General features: G+C 48.4%; 1 protein-coding gene across 1 annotated transcript in view; it reads left to right on the top strand.

Moving 5' to 3' along the window:
• Nucleotides 1-3216: 3216 nt before the first annotated feature.
• The window catches only part of PRDM5 (PR/SET domain 5), a 100397-nt gene continuing 95898 nt past the window's right edge, over nucleotides 3217-7715 (top strand). Inside the window, exon 1 of the mRNA XM_025050902.1 lies at nucleotides 3217-3236. The gene's annotated coding sequence lies outside the window, so the exon portion shown is untranslated. The remainder of the gene's footprint in view (nucleotides 3237-7715) is intronic.

Genomic DNA, 7715 nt, shown 5'->3' with positions numbered 1-7715 from the left:
GCCCTGCGGGCAGGGACGGCCCAGCGCGCGGCTCCGCGCCGGCCTCGGCGTCCCCTTCCTCCCTCCTGGGATTCTGGGAGGTGCCACCTTGACGATCTTTGCCCTCTCCTCTCGAGAAGCTTCTGGACTTTCCACCTGCCCAGGTCTCTCCTTCCAGACAGTCAGAAGCAGGGGAGCAGGGAGCACGTGGCGCGAACGGCCTGCAGGCGCTGGATGCTGAGAGCAAAGGCCTAGGAGGAGAGATGCCTAAAACACTCCAAACTCTGGGATCTGATGAGCGGCGCGCTGAGCGCTTTCTCGGGATAGTACACTCTGGCATCACAGAGGCCTCGGTGCGGGGCTGCGGGAGTGGGGTGGCGGGTGCGGGGCGGGAGCCGCCCTATCCTGGGCAGGTGCTTTGCGCAGGGCGGGCCTTGGTACCTCACCTACACTAGTGTCGTGAGCACGCCACCCCCACCACGCCCCTGAGAACAGTGCTAATCCCCGTGCAAGAAAGAGATGCAGAGACCGAAGTGCTGCAAACTCCAGTTTCCTGCCGACTTAGTGAGTCAGGCTTCAAACCCACGGCTTCTGGGTCCAAAGCTGGTGCGTTCTTTCCAGCTTCCCAGCGCCCATGCCCACCCCACTCCCTTAACAGATACTTTTAAAAATGGAGCTTTGGACAAGAGCAGGCTTGTGAAGTAAAGTATGCTGTGAAGAGGGTCACAGGATGCACCAGAGACAGCAGGATGCCTTTCCTCTGATTGTAAATCTCCCCTCGTGAAAGAGGGTTGGACAAGGGCCTCAGAGGGCTTCATGGACAACCTGACCTATCAGCAGCCCCCCGGGCCAAACTGGAAAATGCAAGCCCCTTGTTCACTTTCAGAGGGGAGTCTGGAAGAATGCTCAGAGGTGCACACCAAGCATAAGGACTTTATCTGAGTTGGAGGTGTTCCGAACAGATGCTTTTGCCAAATGGATAAATGTTAAACTCAACATTTCTTTCAAAGCAGGAGTTGAAATGCTGCTCTTGATTCTTTCTCACAAGACACGAAAATTCCCAAGTGGATTTTTCTCGCAGGTCTCAGGCCTAAATGTAATTACTTAAAAATTAAGCAGAGTTCTTAAATGCCACTTTGCTTAATGTTATTAAAAGTAATACTGTAAAAAGTTATAATACAAATATTAGAATTATTACACAATTCCTATTTTTGTCCTTGTATTTAGGTTTTTAGAAACAGCTGGCCAGTGTTCTTTCTTTTTATATGTTTATTGATTCCAACTTATTTCCCCCCATATTTGATTATTTGGAAGTTTTTATTATTTGGGGGCAAAGAATAAACAGCTTCCAAAATAATACATTATTGCATCTTACTATTGCCAGACTAAATAGCCACTTATCTTTTCCTGTAACTTCAATATTTAAAACATTTTCATCCGCATCACATCTGGCACGCCTACTTATATTTCAGGTGAAAATGCAGATGTGCGCAGGAAACCCCAAATGACATTCTATGAGTGAGTGACTCAGTTTAGTTATGATCACAAGATAATCATAAGGCTGCTGATCTATGATCTTGAAGTCGGTTTCGGCTGCTGTGCCTTCCAGAGGCCGAGGACAAAACTGAAGGTGGATCCAGCGTTTAGCTGAATGGTCAGGCTAACGCTGAGTATCCCCAGGCATCCATGCGTCCCCTACCTGTTTGCATAGTGTCTTGATCCTTAAATATTTCCCTAAATGGCCATAAATCAAGAAGTCTGAGAAGAGAGTATTTCAGCAGTTAAATCAAGGGCCTTACTTAAAAATTTTCATGTTCTCCATCCTAAACAGATTTGGGACTATGTCACTTTAGATATATGTTGGACATCACCAATGTTTCCTCGCACTTTTAAAACACGTGTGTTCGTATAGCACTTGCTTAAAAAACGATCGCAATTCGAGCCATCTGTTGATTTCGAATGCAGAGAATCTAATCCAGACTTGCACAGAGGCTGGGGGATCTTGCTAGAAACTCTACTCCCGCTATGCTCACCACGTTGATTAAGGGTTTCCGTACCAATGGGATGCCTGAAATCCTTCTGTGCAGCTTTCCCCAGAGTTGGGTCCTGGCAGCAGAATTGCTGAATTCCTAGACTCCACTCAGTCCTACGAAGCTCTTCTTGGCCGTTATCCTTTTTTGCAGACTTGTTGCCTCTCATTTGGGGTGGGGCGGTATAAAATCCACATAGAGACGAGAAGAAAAGAAAAAGGCTTCCTCTTCTTTTGTTGCCATTATGGAAATTAGAGGTTGGATGAGGAGGGTCATCTGGTAGCTATTTCTGGACGAGCCCTGAGTTGTTCTCAGGAGAGAGAGTGGATGCGAATCTGTTGGGAAGCCCTTGCGCTGAAGAGGGAGGCCTGCGTCCATTCACAGTGATACACGTTGCAATGTGCTAGTGAAAAGAATAATAAAATGGACACTTTTCATGCCACGTGCCAGGCCCTTGCTATGTGTTCTCTCTTGAACACAGTGTAACGAATGCCTCGATAAAGACGTGGAATTCTAGGGTACAAAGTATTATGCAGATTCAAACGAATATTAGTTACTCAGAGCTAGAGTAGGCTCCCTTATCCATGGGGGGCGGGGTATGGTTCCCAGACCCCCCCACCCCGGATGCGGATGCCTGAAACCGCGGATTTAACTAACCCTGTACATACTGTGTTTTTTCCTGCACATATCTATGATCAAGTTTAATTGATAAATTAAGCAATTTCACAGATAGAAGATTTGTTCTTACCGTAGGGGAGATCTCAGCAACCTTAGCATCGGACTTTCCTCCGTACTGAGTGGCGAACTCTCACCTTTCACTTGAAGGAGCCTCCGGCTTCTCTTCGGCACGTCCGAAGCGCCAGCGTCACCACGCTCGTGCTTGGGGGCCGTCGTGAAGTAAAATGAGGGTGCCTTGACCACAAAGCCCCCACACCCCACAGTCCACCCGATCCCCCAGACGCTGCTACGTGGCTCTGGGCGGGGAGCGTGGGCAGCGTGGACACAGTGGAGGAAGGGAGGAGTCACTTCCGGGGCGGGGCAGGGGAGGACTCGCGAGATTTCACCACGCTCCTCAGAATGGCGCGGATTTAAAAACGTAGGAATTGTTTATTTCTGGAATTTTCCATTTCGTGGCAGGAAAGCGAAACCAAGGATGAGGGGGACTACTGACGCCTGATCGGTAGGTGGCGGTGTTTGACACTGATCTTGAACCCGGAAGGTGGAAAGGTAAACCGGGAGGTTCTTCGAGGCTCCCAGATCCGGTGACTTTGTGGAAAGCGTTCAGGCGGGAAACGTGCTTTGATCACGGTCTTCCCTCCCTTCGGCTGAATCACAGGCTGTTGGCTCTTCTCTCTGACTTCTAGTCATACGTGGCAGGCGCTGTGTGGGGCTCTGGGCCCCCCTCCCCGGTGAGCAAAACAGGCAGTGAACAAGTCAAAAAGGAGGGTTTCTAAGATCATTTAGGCATCTATATATGGGTTGACTTCGCTAGGCACCACATTGGGTGAGGGAATTGCAGAATTTCAGTGACGTTTGTCTGGTCGGAGAGGCTGGCCAGTGTGACACGTCAGGCACTGCTGGGGTGACGCAGAAGAAGCAGGGACCAGCGATGCTGACTTCAGGGAGCCTGTGCTGTTAATCAGGTCGGATGGAGTGGAATGGTTGGTAGGTAGCATCTTTGGCAGTGGAACAGAAGCAGGGCTTTAAGGGCCAGCCCTTGGGACAGACCTTCCTTCAGACCAGGGAGTTTTTTAAACATTTCCACCTCGAGCAGAGGAGTCCATGGGCAGCCCGGAACTGTCACCTGCGGCCGGTCACACGTGTGAAGGCTGGGCTTTCTCTTCACTCTGCGTATGTTACTCACTCGGAGATGTTATTTTACTGTACGAGGGCCTTCGAAGGTTTATTGTTAGCCCCAGTTTACAGATTACGCACTTGCTCCGTTATTAGGTCTCGTCAAAATTTTGCCACGGCCTTTGTGTCGACCTTTCAGATCTTTCTGCTTTGCAGTTCATTCTTCTTTAGCTGGCCAAAACCTTAGCTGAACTTGAGATACTCAGTTATCTTCCTGTATCTCTAGAAGCCCTTTAACTTGTATACCCTGTGACTAAAAGGAAAGCTAAAGAAAGCTAAAAAGGAGGTAACTAAATATAAATGAAATAAGATATTATGTCTCTCCCAGATTTCTGGCCCCCTAATCCCAGCGGAAGTAGCAAAGGGGCATTGCTAAGGCCCAGGTGAACTGAACTGGATACATACCCCAGCTACAGTGAGCTGACCCCTTTGGGTCTGCTCTGTTCCTGGCCCCCTTCCCTCTCAACCCTGTGCTTTTTTGCCCATGGGGCTCCCGAGTGATGCTCTGTGTCCATGAGCCCTCGAACAGCACCCTACTCTCTGCTCTTCTCATGAACAAATGCAGGTTTCTGGTTCTGACTGGCCAGATATTCTAGATCTTATCCACAGCTGCTTGTCAGGCGCGACTTACTGACTGCACTGGGTATGAGTTTCCTGTTACTGCTGTAACGAATTATTACAAGCTTAGTGGCTTATAACAACACAAATTTGTTATATTATGGTTCTGGAGAATATAAATCTGACGTGGAGTGGGCAGGCTGGTTCCTCCCAGAGGCTCTAAAGAGAGTTTACGTCTTTGCCTTTCCCAGTGTCCCGGACGCTGCCCGTGTTCCTTGCTCATGGTCCCACATCGCTCCAGTATCACTCACACCTCCTTCTCTGACCCTGACCCTCCTGCCTCCTCTTCCAAAGACCCTCGTGAGGACTTTGGGCCCACCCACATCATCCAGGGTAATCTCACAATCCCTAATGTAATCCCATCCGCAAAGTCTCTTTTACCTCTTAAGGTGATACACTCGCAGGTTCTGGGGATTAGAATGTGACCTTTTTTTGGAGGGCTGCTATTCATCCCACCGGGCCTCCAAAGTCAAATTCTTCCTTGCCTGGAGCACGTGGGACATTTTACGATGACCACCTGGGGTGAGTCCTTGCTCATATACTGGTCCTTATAAAATGGACTCACTGCTTACATATCGATGAACTTCTGCCCTGTTTTTAGTATTGATTCTGGCACTATTCATGCAGTAAAGCCCGGGCGAGCTGTTCCTTAACAAAGAGGAAGAGAAAGTGTGCATGCGAGATCTAGAATAGGGAGGAGTAGATCCTGATAGTGTTCTCAGTGGCGCTGTTGAAAAGACCTTCGGGAGAAATCTAATTTGCACACTCATTCTACACGTGAAGACACTGAAGCCCAGTGAATCTTTGTGGGAGTCTTGCAGCTAATAATCCCTCAATTCCGACTCCCTCTCTTGCAAACCAAGGCAGACACCTTGATGAGGGGTTCGTAGTCAAAACATTTGCTGAGGCAAAATCTCAAGTAAAAACACCTGAAATAAAGAGTTAAGTCTGAGTTTGTGAAAATACAATAAACTAAAAAAAAAGAAAAAAGGCAGGATGGGTAGAGTTAGAAAATCATGGGAGAGAAGAAACCTAAAGAAAAGTCAGTAAAAACAGAGGAAAACTCATACAGTATGTATAAATGTAATGCCAGAAGACTCGATTTGGGGGAATAAGGCGTTTTGTTGGTCAGCTTAGAACGTGACTCATGAAGAAACAATGGCCCTTTATGCTGGTGCTGAAATTCCGATGTTTGCTGGTAATTTCTGGTGGGCGATGATAACTAATCTGGAAACATAACCAGAGGGAGGGTAGTGACCGTCGGAGCCTGCCACATGTGCTCTCTCTTTTCTGTGTTCACACATTTACACTCGATGCAGCTTTGTACATCCTGGTGTTACTACTGATTTTAAAAAAATGTATAACTATTTCGCCTAAATTAATTGTTCTTCAGAAACTTCATATTTGGGGGTGTGTGTATGTGTGAGAGAGAGCTAATAACAGCTACAGTTAATTCTTTAAAGTAATATTTATTGAACAACTAGACTTGTTAGGCACTGGGCTAGTTGCTAGTGACAGCGGCGTCAGTGACATTGGTGACAGCCACTGGGTGCATTGCACGGTCTGTATTTAAGCCCTACTGCAAGCCTGCGAGGGGGCCATTATTATCCTTGTTTTATAGATGAGAGAACTAATTCCGAGGAAGGTTAGATCAGTAAGAAGCGGACGAATCAGAATTGGAACTCAGATCATTCCATCAATCCTTTTCACTGCAAACCCAACAGATTCTTTTCTCTATGCTGATAAAATGCTGTATCTATATGCTCATATATCACAGATAGAGACACTCACTTATGCACTTTGAAAAAATTATTTTACAAAAATGAGAAAAGAGTAAACTCATTTCGTCACCTAGCATTTCTCATTTGACAGTGTCTTGCGGAAATCCCTCAGGGTAATTTACTTTGGCTCAATTTGTTATCTTTAGAGACTGAGTATATTCCGTGCTGTGGTTATGTGTAATTTTTCTTTATTCAAGTCTTGTTGCACCTAGTTCTTCAGTAGGTGGCCCTGTCCATCCCGACCAAGCAGGGGAGGTCTAGGCAGTGACTCAAAGGGTGGGAGGCAAGTAGCCTTGCATTTTGGGGGGAGGCAAGAACCTTCTAGGCAGCAGCCAGTGCAAAGGCCCTAGAATGGATGGGCTTTGCCTTTTGTGGTCCAGGACAAGGAGGCCGGCGAGGCTGGAATGGGGTGAGCGAGGGGGCTGAGTCCAGGGGAGGGGGTAGGAGAAGAGCCACAGGTCCTGGGGCCTTTCGGGCCACCGTGAAGATGTGAGCGTTGCTGGGAGTGAGTGGGGAGCCGTGGCAGGGCTTCGTGCGGAGGGTGTCGCTCTGACTTGAGTTTTTTGAGGACCACTCTGACTGGGGCACGTGTTCACGCTGGGAGGCGTGGCAGAGTCCTGCTGCAGCGTTTCAAGTGAGAGACGGTGCCAGCCTTGACCAGGGTGGTGGCAATGCTGGCGGCGTACTGTGACCACAGCGGGCACAGAATATGCTGCTGCGATGTGGGCGAAGAGAGGATAGGATGAAGGACATTCCGAGGATGTTAGTTTGAGAAATTGGAAGGATGAGATTTTCTGGTTGATGACTCGGCCCGTCGGAGAGGCAGCCTCACCCCACCCACTTGCCTGTAGGTCGCTTTGCTGGAGTAGCTGAGGGTTGAGTTTAAGGGAGAAGATGCTGCATTCGGGTCACAATATGCCCGGAATCTCTTCTTCCTCGCAACCCTCATGCATTTCCCTTTTCAAATTTATTTTATTCGCGATGCATTTCATAAAGAGCAATTCTGTCATATCCTGGGCACGCACGTACTTCTTTTAACCTCCGACATCTGTCGTACCAGCTGAGAGTCATAGAGACCCTTGCAGTGATTAAACCTTGGGGACCATCTTTTCCCTATAACGGGAAGTTAGCAGGTGGGCATTGGCTGCTATCAGTTCAATGGCCGAAACGGTCAGGATGGAAGTCTGCAATTTTCTTGTCCTCAGGATGGCTGCGTTAGCTCCGGCTCACATGCTGTTCTTCCAGGTGGAGCGCAAGGGGGAGTAATCGAGGCCTTAGGGTGTGCCTACCAGGTGCCTTGGCGCTCAGCTCGGAGCTTTTGTGGTGGATCCGCAGTACGGTGATTTCTGCCTGTGGGTTCTTAGCTGTCTTCTCTGCCTTCACGGAGAGCGGGTAAAGGTAGTTTTCTAGCTGGATACGTTAGCACTCTGGACAAAGTCAGTGTCTAGCACTG

The sequence above is a fragment of the Pteropus alecto genome, unplaced genomic scaffold (genome assembly GCF_000325575.1).
Source record: "Pteropus alecto unplaced genomic scaffold, ASM32557v1 scaffold17, whole genome shotgun sequence".
Classification (NCBI taxonomy): domain Eukaryota; kingdom Metazoa; phylum Chordata; class Mammalia; order Chiroptera; family Pteropodidae; genus Pteropus; species Pteropus alecto.
This window is presented reverse-complemented; position numbering and strand designations above follow the sequence as displayed.